The sequence below is a fragment of the Triturus cristatus genome, chromosome 5_1, assembly GCF_964204655.1.
Source record: "Triturus cristatus chromosome 5_1, aTriCri1.1, whole genome shotgun sequence".
Lineage (NCBI taxonomy): Eukaryota > Metazoa > Chordata > Amphibia > Caudata > Salamandridae > Triturus > Triturus cristatus.
Genome location: NC_140587.1, coordinates 105,396,717 through 105,418,783, shown reverse-complemented (window position 1 = coordinate 105,418,783; position 22,067 = coordinate 105,396,717).

Here is a 22,067-nt window from a genome sequence, read left to right as displayed (position 1 = left end):
CTCTCATCAGCAGATTAGGGACACCCAGCAGAGTAGTTCTAGCCAGGTGATTATTCCTCTACAAACTGAGGGATCCCCCTTACCCCTAGGTACAGGTGCCCCCCAGATGGACTCTGTTGGGCAAAGGGAAACCTGGGGCATAGTTGCCCCAAACATTCCAGTGCCCTCCACTATTCCAACCAGAGGGACCCAACCCCCAGCTGTAGGCAGCCAGAGGTTGACCCTTAGGGCCAGATATGACACAGTCATGGACAGAAAGGCTTCCATGGTGACCAGTGTGCTGAGGAAGTTGAGACCACCCCAAATAGGGCCTCACTTCCAGACTCAGACACCCCACCAGCCTACTTATGTACCAGAAAACAATACAGGTAATTTCCCTAGACTTTGGAGAAACTCCAAAACCCCTTGGGGTAGGATTTCCCAAGTGGACCATGAGACAGGGAGCAACCATGCTAGTGCAGGTTCTTCCTTATATGGCCACTCAGGAAATAAAGGCTTAACTAGGCAAGGTTAGCCTTATCTCCTTTCGTTTGGGGGGGGGGGTTATGTAGGAAGGTGGAATCTGACTATATGGTTGCCCCCATTTTTTTCCTGGTGTTTGAATGGTTTTTGACTAGTCTGGCTGGGATCCTGCTATCCAGGACCCCAGCCTATCTGCTTACTCCCTTAAATGATTGGTGTGCATATTAGATGCACTAGTGATTGGATACTCTGGTGCCTTGTGAGCCCCTAGTATATGGTACCTTAGGTACCTAGGGCATTGGTACTTCACAGGCCTACCAGGGGCTGCAGCATGTATTATGCCACCCCTGGGAAGCATTCACAATCTAAAACCACAGGCCTGCTACTGCAGCCTGTGTGAGGTAGTGTTAGCACTCCTCACTGAGGTATAGGTTCCTATATCTCACCATACACACACATATAAACCTATCAGTCACCCCTCTAGCAGGCCCTAATAATCCTGAGGGCAGGGTGCTTGGTTTACTATGTGAGGGGGTGCTTCTGCCTGAGCAGGACCCCTCTGCAGCTGGCAGAGTCTATTCCCTGCTGCTGTTTGTGGATGCAGTTAAACCATATACTCTTAAGTGAATTATAACCTCGCGGTAAATGCTAACTTTGGAATGACTGCATCAAAACATGTCGTGTTTGGTGTCAAACAACTTGGAAGCCTACCCCCACACCAGTAACTGGTGTGGGAGTAGGATCCCACCCTTCTAGAGGGGACGACATGTACACACTGTACTACACAGTAGAAATCTTCTAGATCCCTGGCATCACAAAATGGATGCCACCAGCACAGACACCGGGCTGCCCTCTTGCTGCTGACCGAAACTCGCAGTGGAGGGAGCCCAACAAAAGGTTTCCTGTCACAGGGAAGTGTCACCACCTCCCAGACAGGATTTAGTGTATTGGAGCTGGGTGGGTGCACTCTTAGAGTGCTTTGAAGTCCTGCACTGGGGGAGCAGTAGGCTCCTCTGTGCATATGCCAGCTCAAACCAGTTCAGGGGCTGCCTGCCCCTGTCCTGGCGCGAAACTGGACAAAGGGAAGTGGGTGTAACCACCCACTACCCTGGCCCTCCTAGAGGAGTGGCCCTAGAGCTAGTCCCTCCCATCTTTTCGGTATAAGATACCAAAGCTTGCCAATGCAACTTAGATTACACCTGGACGACGCTCTACGAAGAAGAATCCTGGCCCTTCAACGTTCTACTATCTCTAGAAGACCGAAGGATCTCCCTTGTAGTCAAGGAGTGACTCCCCTGCATGGCAGGCACCAAAACTACTGAACTACGGTTGCAACCTTTACCGCTCCCGCCGGAGCCCGAAGTCCCTGCGTCCCCTGAAGTGGATTTCCTGACCTCTCGTCGGCCATTTTGAGTCCCCAGCGAAGCTGTGGCATCTGGACCCCACGAGTGATGAGGAACAGTAATACCAGGGAACCGTGCACTGATTTCGAGTGCAAGCTCTAAACTACTTCCAACGAAGTTGTGCTTTGGACCACTTGTTGTCCAAGTCCTGAGCAGGTCTGGTACTGAATTTGAGCAGCCTACCCCGTCCCGAGTGACCGTGGGCTGTTGTTAAACTTTTCCTGCAAAGGCGTCTTTGCGGTTGCTTGCCTGTTGGCTAGCAGCCCTCCAGAAGACTTTCACATCCACTTCAAGGGCTCGCCTGGTTGCTCTGGGCCTGCCCTCACTTACCCTTGCTGGGTAAGTCCATCGGACCTTGCTGGTCTGATCCATCGACAATCTTCCATCCACTTGAGACTTGCAGTTGCCAAGGTTTGTTGACTCCAATCCGAGTGCCGACACCGCCAACAGCTGCAAACATTGTGAGACCTCCGGAATCCAGCTGCTGTTCTTCATCGATCCCTCCTGGACCACGTGAGTGAAGAGACAAAACGACATCAGCGACCTGAAGAGACGCGACAGCTGTGGTCATCTATCCTGGCCACCAGTCACTGGCAAGTGACTTTGAACTCTGTCCCCTCAATTTCTAGGTCTTCTGCAACTCCAAACCATCGTCGGATTCCAGCGGACACTGCTCTCGACGACACAAGTGGCAAGACTTCCCCGATCTCCATTGAAAACAGCATTGCGACCCGACACCAAAGGACACCTATGCACCCGGCTTCCCTGGGTGAGGTAACTCTGGCATTACGGTGCCCAAGTGTACATTGGCTATCGAAGTACTTACCCTGTAAGTTGTTTGCTTGTTGTCCACTCCAAAGTGCCCTAGAACTGCAAATTACAAACTGCGACATTTTGCCATTGAAACCAATGAGAATCTCGCGTGTGTGTTTAGATACTGCACGCGTCTCCTGTGGGCTGATTACTTACCTGATAACACTGCAGAAGTGAAGCCCCAGCGATTCCCAAGGCCCTAGGCCTCTTACTTTTGCAAGTCGAGTTTGTTAACCCACTATTTTAGTATATGGTCTGGTGCGCCCCTAGAGCTACAGTCATATTTGTGCTTAATTTATTGAGAACTGTTGATCTTTTGAATGTTTACCTGACTCTAATCTCATAAAGAGATTAGTAGAGTATATTTAGAAATAAATACATATATATTTGATATATATACCTGTGTGGTGTCTTTTCATTTGGTAATTCAAGAGATTATAAGGTAAAAGAAGCTGCTTTACATTCCTCAGAGACTTAGCCTGAAGGCTGCTCTTCACAGCTACCACTAGGATAGCTTTCTTTAAAAGGTTGTCTTTAAATCTATCTTCCAAGAGTCGAATTGGACTGGTGCAAGGTGGCCACTATAACTAGTGACCAGCATATGCCAGGCCAACTTCTCACACCTGGGTCTTCAAACGCGTTTGCATTTTGGTAGGCATTTAGTTCATTCTGAATGCGGCAAGAGTTAAAGGAAATTATTGGATAAAGGATTGATATACTATTTAGATACTCTTTTGGCGCTGGAGTTGGAATAAAACATGTGGTTCATAACATTGGATATTTTCATGTTTATTACTAAATTTTGTATATGATGTATGAATTAATTTGCTGCTTTTGTCATGTTGCAAGCTGTTGCCAATAATTTTTTCACAGTGTCTAAGTCCATTTTTGTCTTTAAGTGTATGTTAATGTGAATTGTATATACGTGTAAGTTCATGTGTGAATTTGATAAGTCTGTGTTTCTTTTTCAGTCAAAAAAAACTTGTTTTGATCAATTTTTAAATTAATAAGAAACAGGAATGGTCTAATAAAATTTCCATTCGGACAGATAAAAGAGTTGACTGTTCGTTACTCCATGAGTAGTAGGAGTGTACGGTAGTATGGAGCCGGGTTCATTGTTTTGTGTTCTGAATTTTGAATAGCCCTACCTGGCCCCGGTCCGTTGGGCTTAACCTCTACAGGTTTTTGCACTTTTAGAAAAATGTTATTTTCCTTGTCCCACTATTTTGTTCCTGCAGCCTGTATCCTGGGTCTTATGACTAAGTGCGGCTGGTAGTTGGTCTGTAAAGCTATCAAATATGACCACAAGCCTCCTTTGCTGGGGTTTTATTGCATTTTATTGTTTTTTTTCTTTAATATAGATAAGGGAAAGCACTGATGGCCCAGCTTGTAGATGCAGGTGTATCCCCCCCCCCCATTGGCGATCTAAGTGACTGTGTCCTTGTCATTGTATCATTCCATTGTACCATTGCATTTATTATCCTGGTCTATATTGTATATTCACTAATAAAACCATAGGTTTCAGGCACGTTATAGTTAGAAATAAGCATTTAAAAAACCATAGAAATTCACTGAAAAAACCATAGGTTTCAGGAACGTTATAGTTAGTTGGACATTTCACTCGTACAAAACCATAGAAATTCCGGTGTTATAGCTAGTTCAGCTAACTATAACTCGCGCCCCCGCAATGCACTGCTGATGATGTCACATATTACATCATTCATGACATGGTCAGTGACATCACTGATGACATCACCTATGACATCTCAAATGACATCACTGATGACATCACTGATGACATCACTCACGTGAACATCTGATGCACCTCCTCACACCTGAATATAACCTTTGATACACCCACTCTAAAATATAGATTGCCATTTTCGAAAAAATAGACACATCAATACCAGTTCCTAAATACGCGCTGACTGATTCCTAGGTCTACACACGCATCCACTCATTCACCCATACAGTCACTCATACATGCAGTCACTCATCAATACAACACTATCATATGCACTCATAAACCTATACAGACACTCACACAGTGCCACATATCCAGAGTTCCTCACACACCTAGTCAGTCATGCAAAGAAACAATCATACTTACATTTACTCACCTATACAGTTATACAGACACCACCTCACTTATTCATACAGATACTAACACATAATTACTCTCTTATAGAATCACTGATACAAATACACACTCATCCATGCAGCCACTCTCACAATTACCGACTCTCACACATAGTTATTTATATACACCATCACCCACATATACTGCCTTTTACATATGTACTTACTTGCACATGTACCACTGAGACATCCATTCACTCACCAACACTCCCATACACACACTCACCCACCCATACAGCTGTTTCCACATGCACTCTTAAACCCATACACCCAGTGAATCAACCACTCACACATCTATGCACAGAGACACACACCTCCCACCCAACCACACACACACTCAGGCAGCCATACAAATACTCAGGCAAGCAATCAATAACCCACATAAACACTCCTGCAGCTACTCACCTACCCATGCAGCAGCTTACACAACAACAAACTGACTGATACAGACTTTCACACAGTTTAGTCACTAACCCATGCATTCAGAAAGACACATTTAATAACTCACTTATACAGTCAGTCATGTACCTAGTAAATCCTCCATACAGACACTTATACACCCACTCATTCTTCAATACAGCTTGGCATATATATAAAACAAATTTAAACTTTACGGAAACACACAGTCACTGGATGATGTCATCAGTGATGTCATTTGAGATGTCATCAGTGATGTCACTGACCATGTCATGAATGATGTAGTATGTGATGTCATAAGCAGTGCATTGCGGGGGCGCGAGTTATAGTTAGCTGAACTAACTATAACACCGGAATTTCTATGGTTTTGTACGAGTGAAATGTCCAACTAACTATAACGTTCCTGAAACCTATGGTTTTTTCAGCGAACTCAGATTCCTGAGCTCAGGCATTTCCCGGTGTGAGAGTGTCAGCATTGCCTCAGCCAATCGAAGAGGGGCTTTCGCTACAAAAGTGGGCTGGACAACCATTTGAAAATTTTGGCGGCATCTGAAGAAGTTTATAAAACGAAACGCGTCATGCCGATGGTAATGAATAAAGAGCGGATGTTCTGTTAACCCGTGTGTGCTCTACTTTCTTCAACCTTGGAGGGAGAGTGGTTTGGATATATATATATATATATATATATATATATATATATATATATATATATATATATATATATATATATATATATATATATATATATATATCCAGGCTCGTTGGGGTGACCACAAGGCAAGCAGCACTCGAACACGACACTCTTTTCCCCAGTAAAAGCATTTATTTGGTATGCACAGCTTCGCTTCTCAGTCTATTAGCATACGACTGCCACCTGACGCGTTTCGTAGTTCACTTCCTCAGAGGCACCGCAGTCGAAGGAAGCAAGCCGGGCCACATCCTCCTTTTTAATCCAATCGTCCGCTGATATGCAGCTGCTCTAGATGAGACAAAACGCAATGATTAATGGGAGATGTAGTCCGTAATTACTTGTCCATAGATGGTTGCTTCCTCAATAATTGCAAGTTCATAGCTCTACATTGAGCCCCAAGGAGTGAAGCCGCGCTCAATCCATGCGCCGTGCTCCACATTGAGCCCCGTACCTCGGAACTCGTGGCCCCCTTCACATGGGGTGGTGCTCGCTCAGTGGCTGGCCTGCCGCTTGTTATATCCAGGCTCGTTGGGGTGACCACAAGGCAAGCAGCACTCGAACACGACACTCTTTTCCCCAGTAAAAGCATTTATTTGGTATGCACAGCTTCGCTTCTCAGTCTATTAGCATACGACTGCCACCTGACGCGTTTCGTAGTTCACTTCCTCAGAGGCACGGCAGTCGAAGGAAGCAAGCCGGGCCACATCCTCCTTTTTAATCCAATCGTCCGCTGATATGCAGCTGCTCTAGATGAGACAAAACGCAATGATTAATGGGAGATGTAGTCCGTAATTACTTGTCCATAGATGGTTGCTTCCTCAATAATTGCAAGTTCATAGCTCTACATTGAGCCCCAAGGAGTGAAGCCGCGCTCAATCCATGCGCCGTGCTCCACATTGAGCCCCGTACCTCGGAACTCGTGGCCCCCTTCACATGGGGTGGTGCTCGCTCAGCGGCTGGCCTGCCGCTTGTTATATCCAGGCTCGTTGGGGTGACCACAAGGCAAGCAGCACTCGAACACGACACTCTTTTCCCCAGTAAAAGCATTTATTTGGTATGCACAGCTTCGCTTCTCAGTCTATTAGCATACGACTGCCACCTGACGCGTTTCGTAGTTCACTTCCTCAGAGGCACCGCAGTCGAAGGAAGCAAGCCGGGCCACATCCTCCTTTTTAATCCAATCGTCCGCTGATATGCAGCTGCTCTAGATGAGACAAAACGCAATGATTAATGGGAGATGTAGTCCGTAATTACTTGTCCATAGATGGTTGCTTCCTCAATAATTGCAAGTTCATAGCTCTACATTGAGCCCCAAGGAGTGAAGCCGCGCTCAATCCATGCGCCGTGCTCCACATTGAGCCCCGTACCTCGGAACTCGTGGCCCCCTTCACATGGGGTGGTGCTCGCTCAGCGGCTGGCCTGCCGCTTGTTATATCCAGGCTCGTTGGGGTGACCACAAGGCAAGCAGCACTCGAACACGACACTCTTTTCCCCAGTAAAAGCATTTATTTGGTATGCACAGCTTCGCTTCTCAGTCTATTAGCATACGACTGCCACCTGACGCGTTTCGTAGTTCACTTCCTCAGAGGCACCGCAGTCGAAGGAAGCAAGCCGGGCCACATCCTCCTTTTTAATCCAATCGTCCGCTGATATGCAGCTGCTCTAGATGAGACAAAACGCAATGATTAATGGGAGATGTAGTCCGTAATTACTTGTCCATAGACGGTGCCTCTGAGGAAGTGAACTACGAAACGCGTCAGGTGGCAGTCGTATGCTAATAGACTGAGAAGCGAAGCTGTGCATACCAAATAAATGCTTTTACTGGGGAAAAGAGTGTCGTGTTCGAGTGCTGCTTGCCTTGTGGTCACCCCAACGAGCCTGGATATAACAAGCGGCAGGCCAGCCGCTGAGCGAGCACCACCCCATGTGAAGGGGGCCACGAGTTCCGAGGTACGGGGCTCAATGTGGAGCACGGCGCATGGATTGAGCGCGGCTTCACTCCTTGGGGCTCAATGTAGAGCTATGAACTTGCAATTATTGAGGAAGCAACCATCTATGGACAAGTAATTACGGACTACATCTCCCATTAATCATTGCGTTTTGTCTCATCTAGAGCAGCTGCATATCAGCGGACGATTGGATTAAAAAGGAGGATGTGGCCCGGCTTGCTTCCTTCGACTGCGGTGCCTCTGAGGAAGTGAACTACGAAACGCGTCAGGTGGCAGTCGTATGCTAATAGACTGAGAAGCGAAGCTGTGCATACCAAATAAATGCTTTTACTGGGGAAAAGAGTGTCGTGTTCGAGTGCTGCTTGCCTTGTGGTCACCCCAACGAGCCTGGATATAACAAGCGGCAGGCCAGCCGCTGAGCGAGCACCACCCCATGTGAAGGGGGCCACGAGTTCCGAGGTACGGGGCTCAATGTGGAGCACGGCGCATGGATTGAGCGCGGCTTCACTCCTTGGGGCTCAATGTAGAGCTATGAACTTGCAATTATTGAGGAAGCAACCATCTATGGACAAGTAATTACGGACTACATCTCCCATTAATCATTGCGTTTTGTCTCATCTAGAGCAGCTGCATATCAGCGGACGATTGGATTAAAAAGGAGGATGTGGCCCGGCTTGCTTCCTTCGACTGCGGTGCCTCTGAGGAAGTGAACTACGAAACGCGTCAGGTGGCAGTCGTATGCTAATAGACTGAGAAGCGAAGCTGTGCATACCAAATAAATGCTTTTACTGGGGAAAAGAGTGTCGTGTTCGAGTGCTGCTTGCCTTGTGGTCACCCCAACGAGCCTGGATATAACAAGCGGCAGGCCAGCCGCTGAGCGAGCACCACCCCATGTGAAGGGGGCCACGAGTTCCGAGGTACGGGGCTCAATGTGGAGCACGGCGCATGGATTGAGCGCGGCTTCACTCCTTGGGGCTCAATGTAGAGCTATGAACTTGCAATTATTGAGGAAGCAACCATCTATGGACAAGTAATTACGGACTACATCTCCCATTAATCATTGCGTTTTGTCTCATCTAGAGCAGCTGCATATCAGCGGACGATTGGATTAAAAAGGAGGATGTGGCCCGGCTTGCTTCCTTCGACTGCGGTGCCTCTGAGGAAGTGAACTACGAAACGCGTCAGGTGGCAGTCGTATGCTAATAGACTGAGAAGCGAAGCTGTGCATACCAAATAAATGCTTTTACTGGGGAAAAGAGTGTCGTGTTCGAGTGCTGCTTGCCTTGTGGTCACCCCAACGAGCCTGGATATATATATATATATATATATATATATATATATATATATATATATATATATATATATATATTCACTGAAAAAACCATAGGTTTCACACATGTTATAGTTAGCGGAAATTTTACTGATAAAAAACCTGTGAAATTGCCCCGTTATAGTTAGTGCTGGCAACTATAACTCACGCGACCGCAATCCTCTGCTGATGCTAATACTGTATTTAGACACTTATTTGCCCATGTCTTCTTCCATACATTTTTAGCTATACATATATTACAAATATTTTTTTTTCATAAAGACACATATGTCATCAGCAGAAGATTGCGGTCGCGTGAGTTATAGTTGCCAGCACTAACTATAACGGGGCAATTTCACAGGTTTTTTATCAGTAAAATTTCCGCTAACTATAACATGTGTGAAACCTATGGTTTTTTCAGTGAATTTGCAAGGTTTTTTAAATGCTAATTCCTAACTATAACGTGTGTGAAACCTATGGTTTTTTCAGTGAATTTGTACGGTTTTTTAAATGCTAAGTTACTTTACGCCATTCGAGGCGTGCGCGCCCACTTAACGCAGTTCGTTCCGTGCACGGTTTTTATCAACTTTAATAAGCCCTGTACATTTGGTGGCCTTCGGCCACCAAAAGCACAGGGGGTGGGGTCAATGTGGATAGTGTTTTTTTTATTTCGATTTTATAATTTCATGTTGCCAAAATTAAGTTTTTTTTCACTATTCATAAGCCCTGCACATTTGGAGGCCTGCGGCCACCAAAAGCGCAGGGGGTGGGGTAAGTGTGGATAGTGTTTTTTTTTAAAAAAAATTTTTACCGTACGCTTACGGTAAGCGTACGGTAAGCGTACTCCGCGAAATTGCCGAAAAAAAAATAAAACCGTTTTTGCTCTTGGGGGATGTTTGGGGACTACCTCAACATGACTATGTGGGAGGGAGTTGTCAAAACAGCCCCGTAACATGTTTTTGGCCATCATGTTTGATAAATAACACTCAGTGCGAGAGACAAAATGGCGGACGCCGCTTCCTGGTTTCGGCCGATTCGAATGTTTACTAAGATCTAAGAGCCAATCAGAATCGCGCTCGCGCACGCCACCGTACGCTTACGGTAAGCGTACGGTAAGCGTACCGTAAGCGGGCTCAGATATATATATTGATTTAAAGGCTATTTTCTCAGAATCTACTGAACAGATTTACACCAAACCTACAAAAGGCACTTCCTTGACCTAGGGACTACCTCTCTGCCAAATTTCTAGTAATTCTGTTCAGCCGTTCGGGCTGTAGCTCGTTCTAAAGGTCCTATGGAAAAATGCATGGGAAAAACGCGTTTTGGGACCCCCCTTTTATCTCAGCCCCCGCTTGACGAATCCCCCCGAGACTTTCAGGGTAGGAGCGGAGCGTAGCGCCCCACCTATTTTGAGAAATTCGCGAGGATTCATCGACCGGCGCCAAAGTTATTCAAAATAGAATGTTGCGGATTTCCTATGGAAAAGGGGTCCTAACTATTACTACCTACTGGCGACCGCCAGTAGGTAATTATACAGGAATGGACGCCTGCTGGAGGCAGCATGTCGAGTTACTATCTTTCTATTGAACGAACTGTAATGATGTTGAGGTTTTGTTTTGGACCTTCCTTTACGACTGTATCATGCTGTGCATTGCTGCTCTTGTTTGCTGCAAATAAAAATTTTTTTAAAAAAATATATAGATAAGGGAACAGAAAAAAAACTGCAACTCAAGAAAACAGTACAAGTCTATTTTCCAAGTGTTGTACTTGAAGTGTGCGTAATCAGGTTCTTTTCTCTTTCAGAGGGACTGCATGACTTTGCTATGTTCCATTCTCCCGATTTAAATATTCATATGTGTGTCACAGTAGTGCCTCGGAGGAAAAACAAAGAAAGGCCCTCACTGAGACTCCATTTTTGTCCTCTTTTGAGACCGTCACCAACACACGTGCTTTTGTGTGCAAATAAAGAAAAATTGTGTTACTGTGAGTGCTTCTTCCCTTTTACCACTCTCTTTACCCCCCTTTTTTATTTGGGTAGACCGTCAGTCTATTGGCCTTTATAATGCCACCACCAACCAAGGAAACTTCAAAGTGGGACTTGCCTGCAACCACAACTTGGGGTTGGAGATATGGCATCTGCGAATAACTGGCCATGACTCTCTGGGCAGACTTGGTGGTCCTCTGGTCTTCTCTCCCCCCTTGGGTTGCTGGGGATTGCGATTGTATTGGCTCCTTCTACGACTCTTGTTCCTTCTTCCTTTTCCACAGTGTCCCGCTCTTCCTCTCCTTGGTGACGCTCCTCTTCTTCCATGCTCTTCCCATCCCGAGCTCTCATTCCATGCACGGCTCCAAAACTCTGGCGTTCTCCTGAAAGTTCTCTCTCTGCGTTTTCAGGCTGCCTCCTTTTTTGCTTCCTGGTGCTGATTTCATAGACAACAATGTCAGTGCGTCTGGACCACATGGCCTAGGCTCTTCAAGGTCTTTTCCTTTTGCCATATTAATAGGACAGGCATCAACCCTTTTACAATACCCCTCCTCTAGAATTGGCTGATCTGGCCAGTCAAGCACATGTTCTCGGAAGAGGTAGTCTACACTCTTCTGCAAGTGACCTGGACGGTGTTCAACCTGAAATGAAAAGGGTTGCAAGGCTAGAAACCATCCTAACAACCTAGAGTTCAAGTCTTTATGTCTGGCCAGCCAAATCAAAGGGGCATTATCTGCGAGCAATATAGTGGTATGTCCTAGGAGATAATATTGCAATGCCTCCACTGCGCATTTAATAGCCAGACATTCTTTTTCAATAGTTGGATAATGTTCCCAAGTTAGAAGTTTTCTACTAATGTACACAACCAGGTGAAAATCACCATTGCAGTCCGGTTGACATACAACTGCCCCAAAACCCTACCGGTGCATCTGTTTGTAATACAAAAGGGCTGTTGGAAGTTGGAACAGATTAAGATGGGCTCCTTACAAAGACTGGCTTGTTAAAGCTCTCCAGTTGTTATTTTGACCAGTTCTGTATCTTTGCAGGTTGGTTATTATTTAATCGATCTGTGGAAGGAGCAGCTAAGTTCGAGTACAATAACCCTCCTCTAGAATTGGCTGATCTGGCCAGTCAAGCACATGTTCTCGGAAGAGGTAGTCTACATTCTTCTGCAAGTGACCGGGTGGTGTTCAACCTGAAATGAAAAGGGTTGCAAGAAACCATCATAACATCCTAGGGTTCGAGTCCTTATGTCTGCCCCGCCAAATCAAAGGGGCATAATCCGTGAGCAATGTAATGGTAGGAGATAATATTGCGATGCCTCCACTGAGAATTTAACAGCCAACCATTCTTTTTCAATAGTTGGATAATGTTCCCTTGTTAGCAGTTTTCTACTAATGTATGCAACTGGGTGGAAATCACCATTGCAGTCCGGTTGAGATAAAACTTCCCCAGTCTCCACTGGTGCATCTGTTTGGAATACAAAAGGGTCATTGGAAGTTGGGACAGAGTAACATGGGCTCCTTACAAGGACTGGCTTGCTAAAGCTCTCCAGTTGTTGTTTTGACCAGTTCTGTATCTTTGCAGTTTGGTTGTTTTTTAATAGATCTGTGAGAGGAGCAGCTAAGAAATGTGGGATAAAACATCTGTAATACCCCACCAGTCCTAAGAAGGAGTGCATCTCTCTTTTGGTGGTAGGAAGGGGAATGTCTTAGTTTGCCAGAAACCTTCTCTATCTGCGGATGGATGGTGCCTGCCTGAATTTGGTAACCAAAGTATTTGATAGAGTTTGTGGCGAGAGTACATTTGTTTGGACTGACTGTGAGACCAGCAGCGTGCAGAGTTGAAAACAACGAGGGCAAGTGTTGGAATTGTAATTTCCCGGACGGGCTAAAAATGACAAATATGCTGCTGTGTATCCCCTATGGGATTTTAAGAACTTATCTATTAGCCTCTGAAAAGTTGAAGGGGCCCCATGTAACCCAAAAGACTTTTAAATGGTACAGTCCTGAGTGGGTAGAGAAGGAAGGGGGCTTCACTGGAGATGAGGTGGTAATTGACGGCCCTGCTGGGGCTGGTAGAGATCCTGGGAGTAGTACGCTGTGCGACCTATCTCCTGAAGCGAGATCGTTTCAAAGAGGAGTAGGGGCAACACCACCAGAGCAACCTCCACTGTGGATTCCTAGTCTTTGATGTCTGGGGCTCACTGTTTGAGGAGTAATGTGGGGAAAGGTACCCTGGGGTGGTGCACCAGAAGGCCGGTAGCCAAGTCCAGAAACAGAGAGGCCCAGAAGCTCCTGGTTCGGCGATTAATCAGGTGGGTGGTGTGTGCCAATTATGTGGCTGAGGAACGACAGGAGGGGTGGGCAGATTTCACACCCCCACCTCCAGCTCAAGTGTAGGGGGCAGCGTGGCACTGGCTTCTGTGAAAATGGCCCCTGGACGGACCAGTAGTTGGTGAGGGCCCCAGAAGAGAGCAGTACAGTGCGGTCAATGAGGCAGGTAAGGAAGGGCTGGGGCGCCGGTGCAATGGCCAGGCCCAAACCGGAGAAGAGTTATCAACAGACAACGGCCTATAGTAAGCGGTGGTCACAGCAGCGCATGGGACCCAGTGCAATGCATGGTGTAGGCAGAGTCATCACAGTAAGCTGCGGGGGTGGAACGGATTGACCGGGCAGGGGAGGGGGGATTCGTATGCAAGCGACCCAATACAGCTCAATCGGCGTGGCTCCCCAGACTCACCTGGAGCTCGTCACCAGAGGGGAGCCTGGATTAGTCGGGCCGCCCATTACCTTGTGTTTGTCAGAATGTTCAACTCTTACCCCCCCTACACCCCTAGTTTCCAACACACCCCCACATCTCAGTGAGGTCAACACCGATGCAGTCCCAGGTGGGAAGGCAGGGCACAGAGGCAACTGTAAGTTAGTGGGGGGCACTACGGGGTATGGCGTGGCAATGGACACTAACAGTGCTGGGGCCTATATAATTGGGGGATCAAATAATGGACACGACCACTCTCTCTTGGGATCCGTGCCGTCAGCCACAAGAGCTGACGTCACCGTTTATTTATACTCCTTGGTCTGCCCGCGCCCGGCCCAGGGAGTTGCGGTGGCAACATTTTATGACAGGAGCCAGGTGGCTCACTACATTCCCTCCCACCAACGGGTGGCCCAATGACTCAAAACTTAACCAAACAAATAACTGTGTGTGCTGACTGTGTAATACCAAACACCTACATCCTTCAGTCATGTACTAGGGTGTGGATTGTCTCTCAGCCGGTAGGGGTGTCCTCCTCGGAGACTGGCACCCTCCGTTAGCTCACTGTTTGCCCCTGACTGCAGCTCTGCCTCCTGAAGTCCTTTCTCATCTCCCTGGGGATTTTACATTTCAGACACCCGGGTATCCCCGTTCACCAGGGGTACACTCCCTTCCTGACGAGCCTCTGTTTCTTCAGCCCTGACTGGTCCCGGGCCCACTACTCTCTTGAACCATGAAGTATTTCTCGCTATTTGATGTCTCCCTTTTCTGGCCGTGATCATGAGCCTGTGAAAACGTTTCACCTCCCATGGTTCCCTCTCAAAGGGAGTGAGGAACTTCAAGCTTGGGTGTCTGTTCTTAACGACACCTGGTCCCCTCTGCGCATATAGCTGTTCCTGGCCTTCCGCTTTAGGCTCGCCTTGTCATTGGTCTGCTGTTGCTTGTATTGTGTACGATAACAGAAGGCTCCAACCCTGGACTGGTAGGAACGACATCTCTCACATTCCTCCGCATTAGCAGATCACTAGGAGCACACCCATCGTGGCATGCGGGCTTTGGCGATAAGTCAATCAATCACGTGTTTGTTAAGCGTGACTACTCACCTGTAAGGGTCTCAAGGCGCAGGGGGTCACAGGTTCCAGTTCATCAAGGAGGGGGTCTGTCGAAGAGCCAGGTTTTGAGATTTCTTGCGACGATGGGGAGCGATGTTGTCTGTCTGAAGTGGAGCGGAAGGTCGTTCCAGGCTCTGACCACGCGGAAGGAGAAGGAGCGGAATCCCGATCTGGTCTTTCTGGTGCGGGGGAGCACGGCGTAGGAGAGCTGGGCTGATTGTAGGGTCCTTTGGGGTGCGTGGAATTTGAGTCGGCTGTTAATGTATGCTGGTCCGGTGTCATGGAGGGCCTTGTGAGCGTGGGTTAACATCTTGAAGGTGACTCTAGCTTCGATGAGGAGCCAGTGGTGTGTGAGAAGTTGCTGGGAGATGTGGCAGTGTCTTGGCAGGTTGAGGACCAGTCTTGGATGTTCTGTAGCTTGGGGTGAGGTTTTTGTTTATTCCGTCATAGAGTGCGTTGCCGTAGTCGAGCCTGCTGGTGACCAGGGCGTGAGTGACTGTCTTTCTGTGTTCGAGGGGGATCCATTTGAAGGTCTTACATAGGAGGCAGAGGGTGTGGAAGCAGGAGGACGAGACGGAGTTGATCTGGGGGTCCATTTTGAGCTCTGAGTCCAGGATGGTTCCCAGGTTGCGTGCGTGGTCCATGGCGGGGGGCAGGCTTCCGAAGGCGGGGGGCCACCAGGTGTCCTTCCAGGCATCGGGGTTTGGGCCCATGATGAGTACTTCAGAGTTGTTGGTGTTTTGTTGTAGGCAGCTGTTTTTCTTCCATTTGACGACGGCTTCCATTCCTTCTCAAAAGTTGTGTCTGGCGGTGTTGGGTTCATTGGATAGGGAGAGGATGCGTTGGGTGTCTTCTGCGTATGACACAATGTTGAGTCCGTAGGTTCTGACGATGGAGGCGAGAGGAGCCATGTAGACACTGAAGAGCGTAGGGCTGAGGGAGGACCCCTGGGCGACTCCGCACATGGTAAGTGTAGGGTCTGAGAGGAAAGGTGGGAGTCTGACCCGCTGCGCTCTGCCGGAGAGGAAGAAGCGGATCCAGTCGAGGACCTTGTCTTGGATCCCTGCGTCATGGAGTCTGTGTATGAGGGTGCGGTGAGAGACTGTGTCGAACGCCGCTGAGAGGTCGAGGAGGATGAGGGCTGCTGTTTCTCCTTTGTTCAGTAAGGTGCGGATGTCGTCTGTTGCGGCGAGGAGGGTGGTTTTCGTACTAAGTTTTTTTCTGAAGCCAGATTGGGAGGAGTCGAGGATGTTGTGCTCTTCGATGAATCTGGCGAGTTGGCTGTTGATGGCTTTCTCAATGACTTTAGCTGGGAACGGGAGGAGGGAGATGGGTCTGTAGTTTTTGAGGTCGGTGGGGTCCGCCAAGGGTTTCTACAGGAGGGGGTTGATCTCAGCGTGTTTCCAGTCGTCAGGGAATGAGGCGGTTGCCAGGGAGCAGTTGATGGTGTGGCAGAGCATGGGTGCGATGGTGTTGGTGGCTCTGTTGAAAATGTGGTGGGGCAGGGGTCCGTGGGGGACCCGGATTGGATTGACTTCATCGTCTTCAGTGTGTCTTCGGTGCTGAGGGCTGTCCAGTTGTCGATCGCTGGCTTCAGGGTGTCGGGAGTGGTTGGTGAGGGTTCAGTGTGTTGGTTGTCTTCGTCAAAGTTGTTGTAGATGCTCTTGATTTTGTGGTGGAAAAAGGTGCTGAGTTTGTCGCTGAGGTCTTGTGACGGCGGGATGTCGGTGGACTCGCTGGTGGGTTGGGCGAACTCCTTGATGATGTTGAAGAGTTCTTTGCTGTTGTGTGCATGAGTGGAGATCCTGTCTTCAATCGCTTTCTTCCTCGTTTTTCTGATGAGTTAGTGGTGGGCGTTGGTGGCAGCTCTGAAGTTGTTGTGGGCTTCTGTGGATTTTGGTGTTCCTCCAGGCCTTTTCGAGGCTGCGGCAAGTGCGTCTGGACTCTCGAAGTTCGGTGGTGAACCATTTAGCTTTCTTGGCGAAGGTGTTGTTGTTTTTCTTGAGGGGGGCTATGGTGTTAGCGCTGTCAGAGATCCATCTGTGCAGGATTCGGGCTGCGGTGTTGGGGTCATCGTTATCTGCGATGGTTGGGGTGGAGTTGCTGAGTGATGAGGTTAGCTGGTCGTCGGTGATTCTGGTCGATAGGCACGTAAGACCCTCTGTAGGCACCCTTCAAGGTCTTCCTCCTGGTCTACACCAATTCACAGGGCTTTGTTCATGGTTCTCATGAACCTCTCGACATCGCCGTTGGCTTGGGACCACTGAGGCATTAGTTTGCGATGACGGACGTTGTGTAGGTTCAGATACTCGCAGAATTCCTGTCCCTGGAAAGGTGGTCTGTTGTCTGTGCGTACCTCCTCAGGCGTTCATAGCAGAGCAAAGATTTTGCCAAGAATCGGCCTCAGGACCTCAAAAGCCGTTGAGTGTACCGCTTCCACCACAGGAAACTTAGAGTATCTGTCGATCAGGACCACCGTGTGCCTCCCGTCCGGAAAACTCCCAAAGACAATGCTAATGTTTGCCCAGGGCTTGGTACTAGGTGCTTCGGTGATCATGGGAAGAGTTGGAGGGGGCAGCGCCTCACTTTGTCTTCTACCATCCGATCAACACCGGGGAACTAGACCTTGGATCTAATGCAGGCCTTGGTCTTCTCAATCTCTTGATGTCCTTGATGGGCAACGTCCACAGTCCTACTCCAGAGCCATGACGGTATCACCAGACGTGCACCCCGGAGTATCACCCCTTGGCAACCTTCACTCAGCTCCTCCCGACATCTCCACAGACTGAGCACTGCCTCCCATTCCTCATCCGTCAACCCACCAGACCCTTGAAGGAATGTCTTCCACTCATGGTTATGCAAGGTATCATTGACCGCCTGGAGACAAACATCTACGTTGGTAGCCTGTACGGTGTCCTCCACCGACAGTGCCCTTGGACACGCTGCGTCCACAATCTGCTTTACAAACGACTCCAACCCTTCGTCAATCTCGGACGGTGCCACTTGCTGATTTGCCATTGGATGCCTGGACAAGAAGTCTGCGGGGTTATTCACTCCTCGGCGGTAGATGACGTCAAAGTTATAGTGTTGGATTTGGACGGCCCACCTCTCAATGCTGGGCAGCCCACTCCTGGCCATGCCACTGAATAGAGGTACAAGTGGTTTGTGATCGGTAACCACAGTGAATTTGTGACCACACAGGTAGATATCAAAATATTGGCAGGCCCACCTGATAACCAGCACCTCCCTTTCAATTTGGGCGTACCTGGTTTCCACAGGAGTAAGCACACGGCTGGCATAAGCAATGGGGACCCACTCTTCGCCGTCATCCTGCTGTTGCAACACTGTTCCCAGTCCCAGTGGGCTGGCATCGACCACTAACTCCGTCGGGTGTCCTGGCTTGAAGTAAGCCATGGTCGCCCCCATCAGCAGTGCTTCTTTGATGTCTGTGAACGCCTTTCGACTCCGCACTGGACCATCGCTATTTGACATCCTTTTTCGTAAGAGTTCCGAGCGGCTCGGACAGCGTGGCCAGATGTGGTATAAATCTCCCACAGTAGTTTGCCATTCCTAGAAAACTCCACACCTCGGACTGGTTCTGGGGTACCGCTGCCGCCCGTATGGCCTCCACCTTTGCCAGATCCACCTGCAGTCCTCGAGCCGAGAAACGGTACCCAAAGAACTCTAGTTCATTTGTGTAGAACTTGCACTTTTTGTGTAGAGTCAAACCCTGCTCCACGAGCCGTTGCATCGTTGCCCGGTGTCTCACGTGATGTACCTCAAGAGAGTTGGATAAGATAAGGACATCGTCACTGACATTGATGACACCCACCAGCCCAGAAAGTGCTTCCCTGATCGCATCCTGGAACACCTCCGCCGCTGAAGACACCCAAAAGCTGAGGCGCTTGAACCTCTAGACCCCCAAGTGTGTGGAGAAAGTGGTTATGTAGCGGCTGTTCTCCTCCAGCCTTAGTTGGTTATGGCCGGATTTTAAGTCCACTTTGGAAAACCACTTGGCTCCATTGATATCTGCGACTATCTCGTCAATGGTGGGTGTAATATGGCGCTACCTCTTGATGGCCTTGTTGGACAATCTCATGTTCACGCACAGGCGGGTTGCCCCTGGTTGCTTGGGCTTAGGGGCAATCACCAACGGTGATACTCACGGAGTACGGCCTGACACTTTCTCAATGACTCCATCTCGCTCCAGACGCTCCAGCTTGGCCTCCACTAAAGGTCTCAGGTGGAATGGTACTCTGCGGTGCCTTAGAGCTACCGGCTTGATAGTGTTGTCTTTGTGGAGTTTGACCTCGACCCCTTTCAAACAGCGTAGGCCCTTGAATAGCTCTGGGAATTCAGCCATCACCGACATGCATGGGACTGGTAAAATTGCCTCGCAAGCATCACTAACCCCAGGTCTTCAGCAGAGTGACACCCCAGGAGCGACCCTGCGCTGTCTCGTGTTACGTGGAATCGAGTGATTGCAGCCTGTTCACCATGCCGGACTTCCACTTTGAGCACGCCTAGTAGTGGAATTGGAACGTCTCCGCCATATGTAAAGATCTTTGCCTTGGTTTTGAGGAGCACCGTTCTTGGCTCCAATTGTTCATACTGTACCGCATCGAGGATGTTGACGGAGGCCCCTGTGTCGATGAGTGCCTTGATGCAGTTATCCCCCACCCACGGTTGACACATTGGGGGTGGTCGTTTCTTTGTGACGGCACCTCTGGTGTGCGAGATTACAAACACATCGCCCTCCTTGTCGTCCTCCGTGACATTCATCCTGCGGCACATGCTCTCTAACTCCTCTGCTTCCTGAGCGGTGCGCACCATGGGCTTTTGTCTTCTTTGTCTGCCTCTACCTGCTGCTGACCTGGCTGTGCCCATGCAGACCTTGGCAAAATGACCAAACTTGTTGCACTTAAAGCACTGCTTTCCTCGTGCCGGGCACCCCCTCAGTGGATGACTCTCCAGGCTGCAGTTTCCACATCTTCCTGGGTGCTCCCCACTGACATTGGCACCCTCTCTGCCATGGCCGCTAAACTTCCTGAGGGCATCTACACGCTCCTCTTTGATGGGGTTTGGGTATAGTGGCTACTGAGCGGCCGGTCGTCTCACCAGCGCCGACTCCATCTCTCCCGCACTTGCATCTGCCAGCTTGTGTTCTCTTCCCAACACCAATATGTCGTCCAATGATATCCCCGGTAGGTGTAAGATGAGCTAGCGCAGTTCCGATGACTTGCACCCCAATATTGGTTGCGCCCTGATCTCAAATGGCCAACCAATGCCCACACACGAACTTGCCAACTTCCTGAGACGTGCGTGGAATATGTCAACCGACCCCTCCTTTTGCTTTGCCTGGCGTAGTCTGAAATGCTCAAAATCAGGGTTGACCTGCGGGTCAAAATGGCGGTTGAGTGCCCTGACAGCCTTGTTGTAGTCGTCACTGTCCCCAGTATCTGGGAGATCCTGAAAAAGTTCATATAGCTCCTCCCCTCCCATGTGTAGCATAGTTGAGTGCTTCACTGCGTTATCTTTCTCCCTCATGGCAATGAAATAATTTTCCAGTTGCCCAATCCATTTGCACCATCTTGGCGCCACTGTGGCTGGATCAGCTAGCTGACTAAACAGTAGGAGCGCCTTCAATGACATGTGGGAGATGTGCTCTGACGGTCCTGGGGCGCTCCCCCCTGCCTGCTGTGACATTGCACTGGAAGCACCTGGCCCATGTCCACTTGCTGGTCTGGGTTCTGTGCTCATGAGCTCTGCTCCCCCCTGTTCACAACAGTGCCTGCCCTACACCGCATCTCCACTAGATCTCACAGAGAGGGAAACTGGCCTCACTCAGTCCTGCACGGCTGTTTCCCTGCCCTGCTTGGACTGTCTCTCCAATGCACCACCTTCCAGGCACCAGCACTCGTGATCAGGAGTCTTGACTGCTTGTGTTGCCCCCTCCGCTCACTTCTGGCAGTTCACCGGCTCCTCACACCCTCTGCTCTCTTGCTCCGCGTCTTCCTTTTCCTCCCCTGTCTATGGGGCGCACCTCCGCTTCAGCGCTGCAAATAGGGAGGGGCTGCCGTCCATGGGCGTAGGAACTGTGGGGGACGCGGGGGACATATCCCCCCCAGATTTTGGAGTGGGGGGGACGCAGGGGACAAGGGTGGGGGGGACGAGGGGACAAACACATTTCCCTTAGAGCACGAAAAAAAGTGCGGGCGGAGCTGCATGACCTAATGGCCCTGCACTTGACCTGGCGCCTCTCGTTACCTGTCTGTGAGCCGCCAATGATCCGATAGTCACAGCATAATGTGACGTCAGAGGCCACTCGCCCCCCTGCCTATGCCCTTTTGAACTCTTTGTGTGGCGCAGCACCCCCGAGGCTCCGGGAATTATTTATTTCTCACCTCTGCTGCCTGTAGCCAGTGCACGGATTGATTTGCTGAGTGACCTGACCTGTCCTGACTCCTCGCCCCCGTGTCTGTTGGCGGCTTGAAGACGGAAGGGCTGCAGCAGCACGCTCCCACGAAGTGTGAGGCCTGCGTGAGTACCTATCCCAGGTGTGTTTCTTCCGCTTCTTCTGCGCTTCACCTGCTGAAATACAAAGTGAGCATCAGCAGCTTCTAGTAAGTATTGTGCTCAGACCCTGCTAGGTTTTCCTTGACTTGATTCAATAATATTTAACCCCTCTGCGTGTACTTAGCCTGGATTTCTGCATTGGCGCTGGACTACCTGCACCGGACTTTGCAGTTGGGACCCCTGTGCAAAGACTGCATACTTGTAAGTTACTTCCTCGTATGGATGACGGGCGTGCACAGGGATATGTAGTTCTTCAGCACAAGGTTTATGTAAAGATGCTCAGAATTTAAATGGATGTGTCACCAGAGCTGCCAGCTTTGAAAGTGGGAAACCAGGTTTGGGTCCCAGCGTCTGCACACCATTCTGTGATTATGGGCGAAAAACTTATTCTTCCTATGCCTTCAAAACAATAATGCTACCTTGTCTAATTATAACTTGCTGCTCATGTAAAGAGC